Below are 18946 nucleotides of genomic sequence, written 5' to 3'. Positions count from 1 at the left end.
TGGAGGGGGGAAGGGAGATTTTTTTTGCTGCTATGAAGGGAAATGGGGGAGGGGGAACGGCTTGGTGTTGGAGGGGTTTTGGTAACGAAATTAAATACACAGCCCAGTGTAACCTGCTTTTCATTGTTGCTATAAATATGGGGGAAATGGCACTTAGAACTCCACAGCACTGGCTGATGGGAGCATGGGGGAGCAGCTGATGTGTGTCAACAGGTGAGGCATTCGGCCTGTGTCTTCCTCTACGTGAAAATGGGTGCATCTGAGCTTGCCGTGCTATCCCTGGCTTGTTCGGTGTCCTAAAATCACTTTGCCCGGGATGGCTGTGGGGATGATTGGCCGAAGGGCAGAGTCTTTCCTCTCTAGGGTGCTGGTTAAAGCCCAGCCTGTAGACCAAAAATGATCCCCCTATCCCCACGGCGGTGGGCTGTGTGATGCAAGTCGGGAGGGTCTGAGTCCAATTCCCCACGGGCCAGCATTCGCCCTGCAAACTCTAGCACCACAGTTGGCTCACACTGCCCCTCGGCTCGCAGCCTCAGGCCAAGGAGATGGGGTGTCCCGCTGTCCTCGACGGGAGGTCTCGCCAGGACAGGTGTGAGGAACGTCGGCTGAACTTTTCCAAAGTGTCTAGAGGGTGGCACCCACCTTTGAGATGCCTTGAAGGGGTCGGATTTTCAGAGGCTGGATGCTCAGCACTTACTGAGAATCAGATTCCCTGAAGACTTCTCAAGTTGGGTGCCCAAGGTCACCAAAGGGTGTGCATGTGTGAGGGAGACAGGAAGGAGTGAGGAAGTTTTGTGTTGCTTCTTGGCTGTCAGGCTCTCACCTTCAACCAGCCCAAAATCCCCATGCTCTTACTCAGGACTCCCCCCGGCAGTGTTTGCAGCCCTGCCCTGGGATGTGGAAAATGAACAATTGGGGTGGAGAATGCTCTGGCGCAGCATGGAGGGCGTCAGAAGAAAGAAATGGTCTTGGGGAGTGAAGGGAGAGGTTCTCTCGGGGACTCCAGGAAATGAGTTCCACTTCAGAAGCTCACTGGAAAGCCACGTTTGGGCTGGAAGCGTCTGAGGGGGCATTGATTTGTGGGGTCCCATATGAAAAGCGACATTGTCCCTCGAACAAAGTCAGCGTTCTTATCTCTCTGTGAAAGGCATCTCTCTGGTGGGATTTATGGCCCCCATATGGATTTGTAGGTCTGTAGGAGAGGGGTCCGCACACTGAGGGGGTTTTGTTCCCAGACGCTGCCTTTCTGAGGGACTCCTGCATTCCAGCCGTGAATCGGGGTCTCTGGCTTGATGTATTGAGTGACACTGTAAGTGGAGCCTGTGCGCCGTGTCCCGGGGGGGAGCTGAGGTTCCCCAGCTGGCTCTGACGAGACAATAGCTGGTGGAGCTAGACCACAGCGGGGCTGTAAATGGCTGTCCCGTGGATGAGGATCTGCGCTGTGCTCCCTGAGACCTGGACTGAATGCTCTCTGGGGGGGGATGATGGAGATAAAGATGTTGTGTCTCCATCCCTGCTGGGAAGCAGCGCCTCTAAAAGGGGAAACAACAAGGCTTGAGTCATCCAATCCCTCGTCCGGAGGAGAAAAGCACTTAGTGATGTCAGGGCCCTCTTTTTACATTCATGTTACTGTGGGACCGGCTCCCCTTGCAGCTCCTTGCCAGGAGAGTGTTCGGGATCCCACAGCACAGGTATGAAAACAGGGCTTGGCCACGCCATGTGTGGCCAATGTTTTTCTTCGCTCTTACTGCAGTGAGTTTGTTGGCTGTCACTCCCCACCCCAGAGGAGATTGCATTTCTCTAAGGTGTTAGATCCATGTGCCTTGAGGTCCTGTGGGAATGAAATGCACTACAGGGGTATGTCTGACGTGCTCTCTGGCCAGTCCAGAGTTCTCTGATGTAAGGGTTGGTGTGTATAACGTATATGGAAGAGGGTTCTGCTGTCACTTGGGGAATCAGCAGCAGGAGCAGTTCGACTGATACGAAAGTTGATGGTGATGCGCCCTTGCTACTTTTGTCCAAGGAGCTCTGTGATCTACAGACGGTAACTAGCCCCATTGCGAAGCCAGCGTTCTCACTGCTGTTTTACGGATAGGGAAATTGTGGCAGGCTAGGCTAAGCAACTTGTCCCTACTCTAAGCCACCAGGCCCACGTACCTTCCCAGCGCTGGTCGCAGCACAGCCAGGAATTGGTACTGTCTGTAAGACCGAGGCATTCCCTAGCTTCTGTGCAAATGCGTAATGGAGAGCAAGGAGGGGTAACTAAACAGTGCCCGGACTGTGGCAGTGGGACTGGGGAGGTGGGGTCTGGGCTCTTGCAAATGTCTCTTGCTGGGCAATGTAGGTTATTTGGCTTAAAAACAAAGCCCTGAACCAGGTGTCAATTCCTGCAACCCCTCCCCTAACCCCCCCATGGCACACCTGCTGTCCCTGCCTCCTGGACTATCTGCCGCACACCCATCCGCCCTGCTAGCTTCTAAAAGAAAAGCTTCTGCAAGGCCTGGTTTGGGTCTGCTCTTTCTGCAAGCTAAACAACGCCGTGCAGGTAGCAGAGCTGTGTCCTGGGGGTGGCGAGAAGAGAGGGCATGTGGAGGAGGAAAGCGGGAGAGGCCATAGAAGAGAGCTCTACTGTACTGTGTCAGGCCCGAGTGACATGCATTGAGTCCCTGCACAGCTGGTGGGGGGCGCACACAAATACCCCATTCACGCTGGGCTTCCGAGTCCCCTCTGCAGCACTCACCAAGGCTGCTAATGACTTGCCGGCTGGGAGGGAGGCGTGTGGCTGTCTTAAAGCTTCATCGCCACGCAGGGAACTGGGGCCGTGAGAGCGCTTGTCTGGGGGTCGCGCGGCCGAGTGCAAAGAGGTGCTGAGCAGCACCCATGGTCTCCGGTGACTTCGGGGGGAGGCTGGGAGAGCGAGCGCTCAGGGTGTCAGGTCACTTGTACTGAGGGGCCGCGGGAAGGACTGAGGTGCCCGATTTTAGGCTTCTGAATTGGAAAACTGTCTGTGTGGCCCCATTTCTCCTCCGGTCTGGGCATACTGATAGCCACCTGCCTTGGCAAAGTGCTCCGAGCTACACGGGCAATAGGCAGGCTCTAAGTGGGGCTATTTCCCTTCGGCACACCTGGCCCTGCAGGTATCTGTGACTCCATCAACCGGGCTGTCGAGGAAAAGGGCTGAACAGACCCCTGTAAGTGCCGGGTCCCACGTTCCAATGCTGGGTGAAAGGGAGTGTCCGGCATGATCCGAAGGTTGCCTGAGCAGCCTCCCAGAGATGCTAGGCGATGGAAGAGGCTGGGAGAGGCAGGGTGTGTTCTGCTAATGGAGGGTGAGGGGCTATAAGGGTGGGGCTGAGAACACTGGGGGGGGGGTTCAGGAGGAAGTGGGGGAGAAGGCTCACGCTCCCTGCAGCCAGTGAAGCAGCTGGTACGATTCCCATTCACAGAGGCCACTGAACAGTGGGTCTGGTGAAGAGTGTGTCCCCGTAGTGGAGGTGAAGTGGCATGGCCCAGCAGGCTTGGGAGCTCTGCTCTGGTGCTGCTGGTTACTCCTCATGGAGAGCCAGGCCTGGCAGAAGCCTGGGTTTCATTAGCTCCAACTCAGGAAGCATTTATTAACATGAACCATGGTCTCGTTACATGGCATGCACCTGCCTAAGCCAATAGCAGATCCCAGCTGCTCCGTCAGGATGGAGCTTCTGGAATGTATGTGACATGCTGGGAAGCAGGCAGGGCTGTCGTGTGACTGCAGCTAGCAAAGCTTGCCTTTCCCTGCAGAAACCTTCCATAGCATGCGCTGGCTGCAGCCTGAGCAGGGAACTGAGAGATTGGTGGGGGGCTTCCAGCTGTTTCCGGTACATTTGCATATACGTGTGTCCCTGGCACATGCGTTTATACTCTTCTTTTTGAGGGCCATATTTCCGAAAGGACTTGAGGCCACGTTTCCCAGTGCTCTGCACCTGCAACTGGGGACAGATTTTCAGCAGAGCTCAGCAGCCAACGTTCACCCAACCTGCGGAGCTCATCCAGCCCCAAGTGTGGGTGTGCGAATTCTGGCCTTGGTATCGTGTCTTCCTTGTCGAGGGCGGGCAGGGACTGCCCCTTGAATGGTGCAATGCACCTGGCCCAGTGGACGTGCTACTCTAAGCAAACCAACAAGTTACACGAATAGCGTGCATCTTTTGGCGTGGCCTGGGCTACAGGCTTTAGACCTAATGGCAGTGCCATTTTTCTGAGCCTGTCTCCAGTGTGTCTGGATGGGACACTTGCCAGATTCAAAGCTGCGGCTGAAATTGTCAGTGCAGCCTAGGGGCTTTGGTTACATTCCTTCTGTTAAAGTTAAGGGAAAAGATGTGCCTGAATCCCCTAGTCTGCTTTGGGAAGCCTCCTCCAAATGTACTGGTGAAAGCCAGATGTCCTGATCTGTGTGACTAACACCTGAGCCTGAGATCGTTACCGTGGAAAGAATTCTCTCCTCCTCACCACTGCGCTTGATTTCAGCACGTCACTCACCTTGGCCAGTGAGAACAGGGACTAGAAACTCTGTCATTTGGAAGCTTGTACCTTCCACCACCAGAAGTTAGTCCAATAAAAGATATTCCCTCCCCTTCCTTGTCTCGCTCATATCCTGGGACCAGCATGGCTACCTCAGCACTGCAAGCAACTTTCTGTGGAGTCAGTTTCCTTTTCCGACGCCCATGTGCTAGCGTAGCATGATGCTGTGATGTTTGGGTTGCAAACACTTTAGGGGAAGTTTGTCCAAACGTTCTTTACAATGAACTGCTTTTTAAAAACAAACAAACAAACCAGGAAATCCCCTGTTAATATTTAGCTTTGCCCAGTTGTTTTTTTTAACTACACTCTAAATTTGGGGCCTAAATTATTTGTTGCTGTCCCTTTAATCCGAAATTGTTTTATTCTCCTTCCCCACTTTCTTTCAAAGTGTCGGGTCGTATCCTCCCCTTGATCCTGGCGCGAAGCTCTCATTAATGGGAAGGGAGTCATGCGCCCATAAGGGTAGAAAACAGCCTGGAATATGTTTAAAAATTTACTTTATGGATCTGAATCCTTAAGCAACACATTCAGTGGGGGAGGAATCACAGCCAAGGATGGTCTGAAAATATACCCTCTTGTAGGAGATTGGATTTCCTGTGTCAACAGCCTCCATGTTTGTTCCACACAATCCTTGAACTTGACTTCTGAGTTCCTGCCTTTTCTTCCACCCTCCCGCCCCTTTGCATACAAATCTGAAAAACTCTTGTCTAATTGGGTTGGACCCCTGGGTGCTGAAAATCTCTTTAAAGTCTCATTCTTCTCGTAGCCCTGAACAAACAGTACGTCCTGATCCCAGTGTGCGCAGAGCGGCATTAACCTCCCGGTCACCTCTGGAATGTTCAAATCACGCTGGGAGCCCAGAGCCATCAGGTGGGGGGTGGGCTGCTCCCTCTTTAGCGTCCCCCCCGCCCTCCCGAGCACGCACTCCCTCCCCCCGATTGCCACTCACTCCAGTGAGTAGCGCAGCGTGCTCTTCGGAAAGTAATTGTCCTTGACAAGGGCTGTTATTGTTTTTCATTGGCTTGATTCGGAGCTGCAGAGATAACACGGTGAACCCCTGCCCTCGATAGCTGGACAGGGGGAGGGACGGGGAGGGGAGCAGGTGGCTGTCCCCACAGTGCCAGTGCCCAAGGAGGACTGGCTGCTGGTGTTTCTCTGTGGAAACGTGCACCCTGTTTTTTTCAGAGGTGCTGAGCACCTGCAAGGCCCATCCCATCCTGGATCTCCCTTTGGCTGTCCGCAGTGGTATGATGTGTGTGTGCAGGGACAGGACGAGGTCTGGGGAGTTAGCAGGGATGGGAGTTGCTCCCCTTTCTCTGCATTTACCAGGCAATAAAAGCCAGGATTTGTTTCCTAGAGAAGGCTGAGTTTGCTGGCCTGGTCCCACCCCCCCTCCTACCCATCAGCCTTGTGCCTCTTCCTATGGGAAAGTGTCCAGCTGATGGCAGCAGGAATACAGGGGTGAGGAGCTGCAAGGAAATCTTGGAGCGGGGGTGCCATTTAAATGCACATGCCCTATCCAGCCCATCTGTTGTGACTGAGAAACAGCACAGCATGGGAGTGCAGTTGTCACAATCCATCCCTGAGGTGGCTGCATTTTCCTGGCCAGTAACTGACCCTTGTAGATGTATAGTTTCTAGCATGCCTTGGCATCTCTGGCTGTTGGGTTGTATGGTCATTGTTCTGATGAACAGCCCGGGGCAGCCATGACTCAGACCCCTCTGGATGGAGCTGTGGTCTCTTGTGTCTGTCTTGCCTGCCGTCGCCTGAGCATAGGCCATGTGCTGCTTGTTATCTCTGCGTCAGGCAGGCACAGAGTGGGTGCCCTGGAGATGCCCGGTGCTCTGGGATTTCAGCTCAGCCTCTCTAATGATTTGCAGCGACGTCATGAGATTAATGAGTCTCGGCGGGGCTGGAATGCAGCCGGGGTCGCCGCGCTCATTAGAAACAGATCAGCTTGGAACTGTCCTTTCCCACCAATCTAACCTGCGCTGGGAAGCCCCCAGGTGCACGTGTCACATTTCCCTTGTGTGTTGGAGATGCCTGTTGTTTGTTGGGTCCCAGTCCAGACTCATTTAGCTCAGGCGCACTAACAGCCACCGGGTGGGAATGGCTTTCGGACCTGGCTGGATCTGAGCTTGTGACTGGAGAGAAAGGGGTGTCCCCTTCGGACAGTGCAGAGTGTCTCAGCTGAGCAGTGATGGGGAATTGGGCTTTCTCTGAATTGTGGCCGTGGTGCATTGATGATGCCGTGGCTCGGCAGGGTAGGGCTGTTCTGATTCCTCACAAACGGGTTGACTAGTTCAGTTTAAAGATGAAGCAAACAGCCAGCTCCTGACTCTCTGTGGGGCAAATTAATCTGGGGCCTTTCCCCCTGTAAAGGCACAGGCTGTGTGCACCGCAGGAGTCCCCCAGAATCTGAATCTCGGGTGCCGTGGTTGGGTGCGAGAAGATGCTTGCCGGTGTGATGGAGCCAGGCATAAACTAACCCTCCCAATTCCACCTGCGGGATGTAGGAGCATCATGCCTCCCATTGACTGTGTCCAACCCAGAGACAAGAACCCAGGAGCCCTGTATCCTGGTCTTCCTGATAAGTAACTGTTAGACCACGTTTGTGTCTCCTACATTTGATTCCATGGGAATCTGGCCTTGCTACATCAACCCTCCCCGGGATGAACCCTCCAGTAACTGATGGGATTTCGGAAGACGCGTCCCCTGAGGGTAAGTTACTCCATAATGGGGTTTCTTGCACCTCCCTCTGCGATGGGCTAGGGAGGGGACGCCGCGTTGACCTGCCAGAGCAGTTGTTATGTTAGGGCCTTAGTCTTCCCAGCACTTTCAGGGGTTTAATTAACAAAATGAAATGTGCACCCTGGAGAGAGGAGTAAAGCTGTGATGCTTTTACCCTGTGGTTTCATTTTAAAGACACAGCAACTCTACTGCTTTCTGAACAGTGTCCCCCGACCATCTGGGCTGTGTCCAACATACTTGGCTAACTCTGGCATTTGGCTGGCACGCTACAGCGAATAGTTTCTTGCGCTCTTCGCTTAGGAGTTGCAGGCGGAGAGCCTCTCGGCGCCAAGTCCAGGAGCATTGCACCTGCCTCTGCATTGTACTGAGAAGCCCCTGCCCCTAGACCGTGCTGTGGATTTGATTAAGTATATATTTGGGTTGAGTGTAGCTAGCAGAGACGGATCCAAGTGCAACATTGGGCGTTGCAGCAAAGAAGCACCGAGGAGGACAGACTCTTGTTCATTTCCAGAACATCAGCAGTCCATCAATGCAGACCCTGTAGGGCTCTTCAGTGCAAACATCCCAGGGAGCTTTATAGGCAGCTCACATGGAAGAGACTCAAAGCTAAAGCACACATTTGAAGTGCCCAAGTAAATAAGCCTTCAGGTTGGGTCTGAGCTGAGCCATGGAGATGTGCAGGCCTTGTGTTCCACCCAGTTTACGTGACAGCTCATATACAGACGGGAGCTTCCCAGGAATGTAATTCAGGGAGACAGGAGCATCCCCTGTGCTGCAGCAGGAGAGGCCAGGGGTCTGGCTGCAGTGGGGAGTGGTGGTTAATCAGCCTGGGTGCAGAGCCCATGTTGTCGCTGGTATCCGTTAATACTCAGCATGCTTTTGCTTCCAGAGGAATGATCTGGTTTAGATTTACTGGGAATGGTTTCAATCAAAATGCCGCGGTGCTCAGCAATAGTGATCCGCTGCTCTGAACGTGTCTGGAAGTGAGTGGTGAGCTATGCGGGATAGTCTGCATTTAAGCCCTCTGTTTAAAACAGGTAAAGCCAGAGAGGGCAGATTGTTTGGGGGCTAAAACTGGGAATTGTGAGGCTGGAGCTCCGAGTTCTGTTGTGTGGCTTCCCGGGGCCTTGTAACTACTAATAACCTCTTATGGCTGGATCAGCAAAGGGAGTGACTAGAGAGGGGCTTTTTATTTGACTGTCTAAATGGCACTTCCCATTTGCTAATTGCCTACTTTGCATCCAATGAAATGAGCAGTAGCTCACGAAAGCTTATGCTCAAATAAATTGGTTAGTCTCTAAGGTGCCACAAGTACTCCTTTTCTTTTTACTTTAACATGCTAACCCCTGGTTCTGGTGATTAGTACTGTGTATGTCCTTGCCTGATTCCAGCTTGAGTAGTTACATGCTGCTGACCTAAAGTCCCCCAGCAGCTTCATGGTCAGATACAACACTCTTCACTTCCTGTCCTAAACTGGTGCTGTTGAACAGCGCTTGTGTACCGTCCAGCATGTGGCTGTGGTTCAATGAGCAATAAAGCATTGCCTTGTGTGTCCCTAGTTGGTATAGCAGTTCGTAAATTTTCTGAAGCACTTTGGATCCTTCAGGCCACCAGATGCTGCTTTTAATTTATTTTTGAATAGAAAAATCTATGCTTCATAAATATCACTTGTGCTTTTATCACATACAGAAATTCAGGCCAGAACTTTTCAACGTTGAAGTCCAAAATTCAGCTCCTAAATCCACACTTAGGCATGGGGCAAAAGGAGTGGCTAGGGGCCAGGACACTGTATGGGGGCTCAAGAGTCACCGGAATTAAATTTCTGGCTCGGCCACAGACTTCCTGTGGGACCTTGGGCAAGTCACTTAATCTGCCACCTCTCAGCGCCCCCTCTGTATGACGACACTCTCCTAATGACCTGACGGCGCTCAGCCACAATGGTGATAGGTAGGTAGATAGAAGAAAAAAGCTGGAATTTTGTGGTGGGCGCAGCGGTTCTCTTTGACTTTCATGGCGTGGCAGCTCGGAAAATCAGGCCCCAGTCTCCCCTGCGTTTGCAGAGAGCCTGGCTGAAGTTAGCAGAGCCCTGCACAGGGTAACCAGCAGGATCCCAGGTTGGATTTAGGCATCTGGATTCAGCCACCGACATGTTAGAATTTTGGCCTCCAGCCCAAAGGACCATTCGAATCATCCAGTCGGACTCCCTGCTTTATTCAGGCTAGAGAACCTCATCCCGTGATCTCCACATTGAACATTTTGCCCTTCACGTTTGGTCTGAATGTTTCTAGTTTCAACTCCAAGCCGTTTGGCCCTGCTTGGCCTCTGCCTGCTGGCTCACAGAGCCCTCAGGAGAAAGCCAGGCAAATATTGAGCCAGAATTGCTCTGTATTCTGTGAGTTCCCGGGCTGCACAGGTCTGGCTCCCTTCTCTCTGAAGGAATCTGGCCTCTGGAGCGCGAGCAGGTTTGGGGGGGCGAGGGCTGGAACACGTCTGCATGCCAGGAAAGAGGTTAAACTTCTGATTGAGAGCCATGGCTTGCGAACTCTCACACAGCACTTGTAAATGAGTGTCAGCTGATAGTAACCAGATGGCTGGGGAGGATACACTGGGGGCGATCGGGGGAGGAGTCCGCTCTCAGTGCGGGGTGCTGTGGCAGGAGGTTAGTGAAAGGAGCATGCTGTGTCCTGGTTTGTGTCTCCATCCTGGTAATTCAGATGGCCTTGTGCCCCGAGATGGAGCCAGGGCAAGTACTTAGCACCACACTCCTATCAGAGGGGCCTCCCAGAATTCCCCAGGAGCGTGCTGCGTGTCACCACGCTTGACAAGGTGATAGCATAAGGCTCTGCCATCCTTGTCCTACAGCTTCTCGGTGTCATGCAGGGCTCCATGCCCCTGCAACAGAGAGCACAGATTCCCCTGTGCCGTCGCTGTACGTGGCAGGGGCTAGCGCTGAGGGGTCGAGTTCTCCGGGCCCCTGCACCAGATGAAAGCATCTGGTGAACAAAAGGTAGGTCCGGTTCTGCTGCAGCAAACGCAGGTGTTTCTGCCTGTGCTCTGCTGAAATGCTGCACTGTGGTGGGTCTCACAGATTTCCCTGTCATGAGCCACGTCTGTCGTCATAGGTCTTCTGTTGGCCCATTCCACACGGCCGCACATGGGCATGGCTCTATGAAAAGGGGACGAGGGAGGGATTCAGGGAACTGAAACACAGGGGTGGCTGCTTGTTCGCATCTGCCCCGTTCTGTATCCAGGCTCCTTTGGTCTGTCTGTGGCTGTTGGGCTTTGTGTTGATTAGCACCAGATCTCCCCTCCAGGCCACTTTGCACTTGGGCCCTGTCCTGAGCAGCGTTGGCTCCCTCTCCAGTGTCTGGCACCCCAAACAGGTTTCATCCTGGCTGGATTTACACCAGAGATGGACAGGAAGCAACTGCATCTGGAACTGAAAGAGGCTTCGTTCTTTTGGAGTTGAGAGTCAAAAAGCCTCCCCAGTCCTCTTAAGAGTCCTGGGCCAGGCTCCAACCACTGTCGCTGCCTGGAGACTGAGAGATGCTTCCCCAGCTTCAGGGACCACCCAGATGTGCCATAGAGAGCACCCACTCTTCACGGCCTGCAGGTTAGAGACCAGCTGCTGGCTTATAATAGCTGTGTTTTTCAAGGAGTCACACCAGCCATCCCCCTGCCTGCTGAAAGCAGAGTAGCCTGTGTGCGCATGTGGCCGGGAGCTGCTTGCTCCTCTTTGCCAGCAATGGTAGCACTTGCCGTGAGCTGAGCGGATGCTGAGGCAGAGCACTGGCTCTGTGTTCATAGGGGTGACAGGGAGAGGGCACTGAGCATCCCTGAATGCTGGAAATTAGCTCCTGGGGACCTCTGCCGTGACTCAGGCTGCTACATGACCCTGCTGGTTCTAATCTACACTAAGTGCATTGATCCCAGTTCTTTGCTACCCTAGGGGAGAGGGGTTACGGTCTTTCTGCGTTGGAATTAACTTTATCCTCTGTTTACTGGTATTGGAGATGGTGGCCTGCACCCTAAAGAGCACTGGATGGATACATCTGAGTTCAGACACCTGATGATTGCCTCCTACTGGGCAATCTGCTCTTTGCTCTTTGGGCAATCTGCTCTTTCCCCATGCAGTGCTAGCTCTTGCAGGGGGATGGTGTTGAATGGGGCCAAATGCAGCCTCGGGGTGAGCAGGTACAATGCCATCCAAATGCCAGGGTGACTCTATTGCAAACCTCGGTGGGTCTCTGCTGGCTCCTGGTTGGGAGCTCAAAGCACAAGTGGACTAGTGTGGATACCAGCTCTTCAGATCCGGCAGGTAACTGGACTCCTACCCTGTCTTCAGGAAATGCACCAGCCATGTGTGCAGCTTTCCCTTCTGCTCTGGGTTAAAACTGTCGAGGCTGAAGATGGGGGTGCAGTGGGGGGAAATGAGGCTGAAATGGTCACTGTCTTCCCCAGTCCCCCCCGGGGAACGTAGCGCAGGGTGCTGCTGAGACAGCACAGACCCGTTTCCATATCATTCTGCCCTGCTCTGTGGGATGTGGTGGAGTCTAAAGGAAGTCTTAGAAAGCAGCCCAGTGCTATACCTGGCAGGAGTACTGAGAGCCTGTGTTCAGATCACGGCCACCTCCCTTGATTATTTTAGGCCCCATGTGTGGAAATTCAGAGAGGGAGAGAGGCAGGCGGCTGCTGAGGAGCTGAAACACATTAGTTTACTCCAGCCCTGAAAGGCTCTGGTGTAACGTTGCCTGGAGTCAGAGAGAAAAGTAGCTTTCATGGTAAATCAATCCCATACTCTGTAAACACTGGCTGGCAGTTTGCTCCGGCTGAAAGCGGCTATTAACTTTCCTTACATGAAAGAGCCGGGAAGGTCTGAGAAATCCTCTTACAGGAACTAATGTGCTGCACAAATACTGCTGGGCAGGAGAGGGAAAATATGAACCGGTTTCTCTATTTGCCATCTCTCAGATTCCGACGCTTGGAGCGAGCTAAGAAAGCAGCCGGGGGCAGATTTCCTGCAGCACAGAGGCAGGCGGGCTCTGAAATGTTGGCACAGAAACCTGAGCGAGAGAGCAGGCATAGAACTTTCCAAGGCCTTGTCTATGCTTAAATGTTTTGCCACATGGCTATCCTTAGTGCAGACACAGGGTGTGCCTGTAAAAGGTCCTATTGCTGATCAGGCTCATGCCAATTCCCCAGCAAAATAAACTCTATCGGCAAAAGCACTTTTTTGCTGGTATAAATGGGTCTGCTCTGCGGCTCTTGCTGGTACAGCTATGTCGGCAAAACATCACACCCCTAACTGACCTCGCTATGCCAGCAAAAGCTGCCAGTCTAGTCTCGGCCTAAGCTGCTATGCGCACATGTCCTTATGAGCAGGTCTGCTACTGCTGCAGGATTATGCGATTGCTTAATCTCGTGTTTACAGCCAGGTTCCTGCAGCAGCGGCACCAGGGGATGAGAGAAGGTGGCTTGTGGCTAAGAAGGGATTCATAGATTCTCAAAGCCAGACGAGACCGTTGTGATCAGCTAGTCTGGCCTCCTGCGCAACACAGGCCATAGAACCTCCCCAACATAATTCCTAGGACAGAGCTTTCAGAAAAACGGTCCATCTTGATTTAAAAACTCAGTGATAGAGGAGTCCACCACCACCCTTGGTAAATTGTTCCCATGGTTCTCTAAAGAAGCTGTCTGACCTAGTGTGCAAGTCCCTCTTTAAGCTCCGTCGGCCATTACATTTTTTCATTGGTACAAGATCTGAATTCCTAGGGACACTGAGCGACATCGTCCCCTTGCCTTCTGCCCCGTGTGAGCCTGCTCTGGTCAGGCCATCCAGTACCTCTGTCCTTGGGGGCCCAGGAAAGGTTCACCAGTTCCAAGCAGCCTCAGACCTTGTCTCCATTTCTGTATGTCTAACTCAGCTTGCTCTAAGTTCCGATGGGTGGGCGGCTTTCTGCAAGCCTGGTGCTCTCTTCGGTTGGCTTGTGTGGCGTGGATGTGCGTGCCCCGTGTATTTCAATGATGCCTAAAAGAGCAAAAGCAACTCCTAAAAGAGCAAGTCCAGTGTTGATAGCAATTAATGAGGGCATTCGGGGGCCGTGTGTTCTGATGGGTTATAGCCTTGAGCTGCATTCTTCCTTGGTGCTGCTCCCTCGGTCACACACAGGTGAATTTGGCCCAGTTTTGTGAGTGGACTTTGGGTGGGGGCCTGTTTTTGTGTTGCCCCATGTGTGCATCACCCACGGATCTCCTCTCCTGTTGTCACTGCAGCAGCATGGGAAGCGGAAAGCAGTTTCCAGTGTGCACCTTTATACCTGGGACCTGAAAGTGAGGTGGAGGAAAGACAAAGGAGGGGGGCATAGGGAGTGGGAGGGGCTGGAGGCTGAGAGGAGGGGCTGGACCTGTGCAGAGGGTGAAAATGAAGGCTGTGAGAGGCTGGGGAGCCTTCATTAGCACATGGCGACATGCTGCTCACTGCGCTTACTTCTGTCGAATATCAACAGGGGGCTGATTTGTGCAGGGAGGAGGGAAAATCTTTGGACTGGAGGAAACACTAAGCCAAACAAAAGTCGTGGAGAGAGAAGAGCCTTATCGTAAATCTGCAAGAGAGTGGAGGCTCTGGCCGGCTGGGAAAGGAAGTGACTTAATGAAAAATGTATCCTGATGAGAGAACCACACACTGCACTTGCCTAAGGTTCTGCTTGGCCTCCCCTGAGAGAGTGATGCAAACAACCCCGCAGCCTGGCCTGACCTGGCGCTCCGCGACGGAGCTTCCTCAGAGACAAGCCCTGATTCCAGGCTGGGCCTGTCTCTGGCCCCGGTGGAGGGCTCCAGCCCCCCGTTGGCTGACTGCTCTAACATGGAGACTTTCCAAGGCAGATGTAAACACATGGGCTCTGTCTGGATAATGTCTCTGCACAGCCCACGGCAACAGTGAGCTCGCCTGCAAAATCAGACGGGACAAAGGATTTTCCTCATTAACCCCGTATGGATGGCCGAGGGGGAGCGCAGATTGCAGCTTCCTGTGCGACAGCTATTTGGGGCAGGAAAGAACAGCCTTTCTGAAACCCCAGCAACCCTGTGTGCCCACTGAGGTACCCGGGGAAACCGTAGGCCATGTACGTTTAACAGCAGTTAAATCTTTATGGCTGTTTGATCACATCAAAAAGCACTTAGAAGGTAAGGTTGCCAATTCTGGTTGGATGTATTCCTGGAAGTTTCATTACATGACATAATCTTTAGTTCCTGTAGACTCCAGGACAATCCTGGAGGGTTGGCAGCCCTTTTAGAAGGGCCATTTTGTGGGGAGGGGGCTTAGTGATGTTTAGGGTTGATCTCCACACACAGTTGCACCAATTTTAACCTAAAGCACGATTTTTAAACTGGTTTAGTTAAATGGATGCAAGAGACTCTATGTGAACACTCCCATTTCGGTTTAGACCAGGCTTATTTCCATTTAACTTAAGCCTACCAGGAGCACCAGGTTTAAGCTAAACTGAAATATAAGCCCCTGTGAAACTGGTGCAGGAGAGCCCACAGAAGGGTTTGCACCTGTCTAACTCACTCTGTTTAAGGAAACCAGATCAAGTTTGTGGGAAGACAAGGCCTTAATCCATATTAGATTAATCCACTGAATATTCATCTACTGAATGAAGTGAGCAGTAGCTCACAAAAACTTATGCTCAAATAAATGTGTTAGTCTCTAAGGTGCCACAAGTCCTCCTTTTCTTTTTGCAGATACAGACTAACACAGCTGCTACTCTGAAACCTGTCTAAGTACACTATATCCACTGGATCACCCTTGTCCGCATATTTGTAGACTCCCTCAAAAAATTCTAATAGATTGATGAGGTATGGATGTCCTTTTACAAAAGACGTGTTGACTCTTCTCCAATGTATTGTGTTCATCTATGTCTGATAATTCTGTTCTTCACTGTAGTTTCAACCAGGTTCCCTGGTACTAACCTTAGGTTTTCTGGCCTGTAATTGCCAGGATCGCGAGTGGATCCTTTTTTAAAAATTGGCGTCACGTTAGCTATCCACCAGTCATCTGGTATTGAGGCTGATTTAAGTGATAGTTACATACCGCAGTTAGTATTTCTGCAATTTCATACTGAGTTCATATTTCATATTTGAGTTCTGCAATTTCATACCATCTGGTCCTGGTGACTTATTACTGTTTCATTTATCAGTTTGTTCCATAACCTCCTCTACTGACCCCTCAATCTGGGATAGCTCCTCAGATTTGTCACCTCAAAAGAATGGCTTATGGCTGGGAATCTCCCTCACATCCTCTGCAGTGAAGATCAATGCGTATAATTCATTTAGCATCTCTGCAATGGCCTTGTGTTCCTTGAGTACTCATTTAGCACCTCCATCGCCCAGTGGCCTTACTAATTGTTTGACAGGATTCCTGGTTCTGATGTACTTAAAAGAAATTTTGCAGTTAGTTTTTGTGTCTTTTGCTAGTTGCTCTTCAAATTCTTCTTTGGCCTGCTAATTATATTTTTAGGCTTGACTTGCCAGAGTTTATGCTCCTTTCTATTTTTCTCAGCAGGATTTGACTTCGAATGTTTAAATTATGTCTTTTTGTCTCTAACTGCCTCTTTTACTCTGTTGTTGTGGTATTTTTTGGTCCTCTTACTGTTTTATTTTTTTTTATTTGGGGGTATACATTTAGTATGAAGCACTATTAAGGTGTTTTTAGAAAGTTTCCATGGAGCTTGCAGGCATTTCACTTTTGTGACTGTTCCTTTTAATTTCCATTTAACTGGTCTCCTCATTTTTGTGTGGTTCACCTTTTTAAAGGTAAGTGCTACTATGGTGGGTTTCTGTGGTATTTTCTCCCCTACAAGGATGTTGAATTTAATTACGCTATGGTTCCTAGTATCAGACTGTTTCAGCTATATTCACCTATTGGACCAGATCCTATGTGCCACTTAGGACTAAACCAGGAACTGCCTCTCTCCTTGTGGGTTCCAGGACTAGCTGCTCCAAGAAGCAGTCGTTAATGGAGCCTAGAAATTTTATCTCTGCATCCCATCCTCTGGTGACACATTCACAGTCAGTATGGGGATATTGAAGTCCCCCATTATCTGTTTTTGTAGCCTCTCTGATCTCCCTGAGCATTTCACAATCACCTTACCATCCTGGTCAGGTGGTCGGTAGTATATTTCTACTGCTATATTCTTATTATTCAAGCCTGGAATTTCTATCTATAGAGATTCTGTGGTACAGTTTGATTCATTTAAGATTGTTGCTATATTTGACTCTATGCTTTCTTTCCCATCTAGTGCCCACTTCCCCACCAGCCTGACCTGCTCTGTCATTCCAGTATATTTTGTATCCTGGTATTACCATGTCCCGTGGATTATCCTCATTCCCCCAAGTGTCTGTGATGCCTGTTCTATCAATACCCTCATTTAATACCAGGCACTCAAGTTCCCCCATCTTAGTATTTAGACTTCTAGCATTTGTATACAAGCACTTACAAAATTTGTCAATATTTTGTTGTCTGTCTTTATGTGGTGTAATTGAATGAGACTCTTTTTCAACTGACTGGTTCTCTTCAGTTTCTGGCTGTACTTGATCAACATCTATCCTCTCCTCTTTATTAGGATCCCTTTTAAAAATATCCTCCCCAAGGGATGTCTGTGTTCGAACCTTGTACTCCTCCGTACCTGTCGGCTTTCCCTCAGCCCTTAGTTTAAAAACTCGTCTATGACCTTGTTAATTTTACAAGCCAGGAATCTGGTTCCACTTTGGTTTAGGTGGAGCTCATCCTACCTGTATAGGCTCCTCCTTTCCCAAAAGGTTCCCCAGTTCCTAATAAACCTAACTCCCTCCTCTGAGCACCATTGTCCCATTCACGCATAGAGACAGTGCAGGTCTGCCTGTCTACGTGGCCCTGTGTGTGGAACTGGAAGTGGAGGATGCTACTGTGGAGGTCCTGGACTTGAATCTCTTTTGTTGTCATAGCTGCACTGAAGTGAATCAAGCTACCCCGTCCAAGTCGAACGTGCCAGTTTACCCCAGCTGGGTCTCCCTCCAGCTGGGTGAGCAGTTCTGCAGGAGGCATTCAGCCCTTTCCTTACCTTCCCCCAGCTCTCTCCGAATGCAGTTTAGAGCCCGGTTCCTGCTTTGTGTCATTAGCAGGATAATGTATTGTATTTTAAAAACCCCAAATGCCTGTCTGCATCCTTAGCATGCCCAGCAAGTCAGGAAGCCGGGGCTGAGTGGGATAAAGCCTGTGGTATTCGCTTCTGCTGCTTCCATTGTCGCTTGTTTATGTTAGTGGTGGAATGTTGGGTTAAAGTCCCAGGGACCCAGCTGTCCCAAGGGAACGCTGGATGAACTTGGAAGGGGCGCGGAATGGAGAGTTTATATTATCTCTGGCTGTTTACATTCAGGCTATGGAAGTCTTTGGTCTGTATCCAAGGAACTGTCCCGAAGCAGGACGAGCACACTGCGATTTCTCCTTGCTTGAAAGGGATTCACTGAGAGTTCACCCGTCCTGCTGAACTCCAGCTTCAGATGGTTTTCGCTGACTCGTAAAAAGTGTGCTCAAGGAGAGCCCCTGAGAGGGTTCTGCCCAAGGGAGTCTAGCAGAGAGGCCTTAAAGCTTATGACTGCTCTCACCTGGAACATCACCTGGATGTTCCTTATTGCAAGGGAGGGACGGAGACCCTTGTGCTTCACCACTAGCTGCTGGGGAAGCCCTGCCCACCCTGAGCAGGGTATTTCGGGACTGCCCACTATGAGGGCCTTGCGCCTTGCTTAGCAGCAGTTGGTACTGGCTGTGCTCATGGGCAGGACGTGGGACTGGACGCTTGCTGCGATGCCTCCAAAAACATGACAAGTCAGGCTGCTGGTGCTCTGAGACCACTGCCCGTTGTGCTGACCAGCATTGTCTCTCTGTTCCCTGTGCTTCCCCGTCTGCATATGTCTGTCTGTTTTCTCTTCTCCTCTCCCCAGACTGGAAGCTCTGTGGGGCAGGGACTCTTTGTTCTGTGTTTGTACAGGGCTAGTACAGTGGGATCCTGGCCCCTGACTGGGCACCCCAATGGAAGGGCAATACAATGATGATAGTAGTTGACGGCCCCTGGTCTGGCCCATCAATTTCTGTGACGCATCTGGAATCACAAGGAATGCTGACAGCTAGATACATGTGCCTTCCCCCTTGCCGGCAGCCGGTGCTCTCCTGTGTGCTGTGAGAGAGGGATTCCCAGGCCAGCCAGGATGGGGAAGCCTGCTCCTGGGAGGGTCCCAGCCCAGCTCCCCAATCCCAGGGGATGTGGATGGGCCGTAGGAGAGTCCAGGTTTTGGGCTGTGTTTTGGAATGTGGTTTTAGGGGGTGGGGTGGGGAGATGATCTAAGGGCAGGGCTGCTGAGCTCCCAGAGCCTGCACTGATGAACCTACCCGGCCTGCAGCCAGGTGAGCCGGAGCTGTTCCTTCAGCACCCCCTGTTCACCTGGATACAGTGTGCATTGGTGCCCTCTGCTTGGCCAAGGAGGGGTCTCTGGTCAGTGGTTTTGAAGTATGTGTTTTTAGGGATGGTTGTAAATGATGCGACTCGCAGATACAGAGAAGCAGCAGTTCCCTATGCAGGGACAATGAGTGAGGGGCATGCCGCCTGGA

The 18946-nt window shown here is 51.4% G+C and overlaps 1 protein-coding gene across 1 annotated transcript in view; it reads left to right on the top strand.

Moving 5' to 3' along the window:
- ADGRA2 (adhesion G protein-coupled receptor A2) overlaps window positions 1-18946 on the top strand; it is a 98039-nt gene that overhangs the window by 42119 nt on the left and 36974 nt on the right. The gene's annotated exons all lie outside the window — the stretch shown is intronic.

The sequence above is a fragment of the Eretmochelys imbricata genome, chromosome 26 (genome assembly GCF_965152235.1).
Source record: "Eretmochelys imbricata isolate rEreImb1 chromosome 26, rEreImb1.hap1, whole genome shotgun sequence".
NCBI classification, from domain to species: domain Eukaryota; kingdom Metazoa; phylum Chordata; order Testudines; family Cheloniidae; genus Eretmochelys; species Eretmochelys imbricata.
Note: the sequence above shows the minus strand (reverse complement) of the source record. Positions and strands in the feature narration are given on the sequence as shown.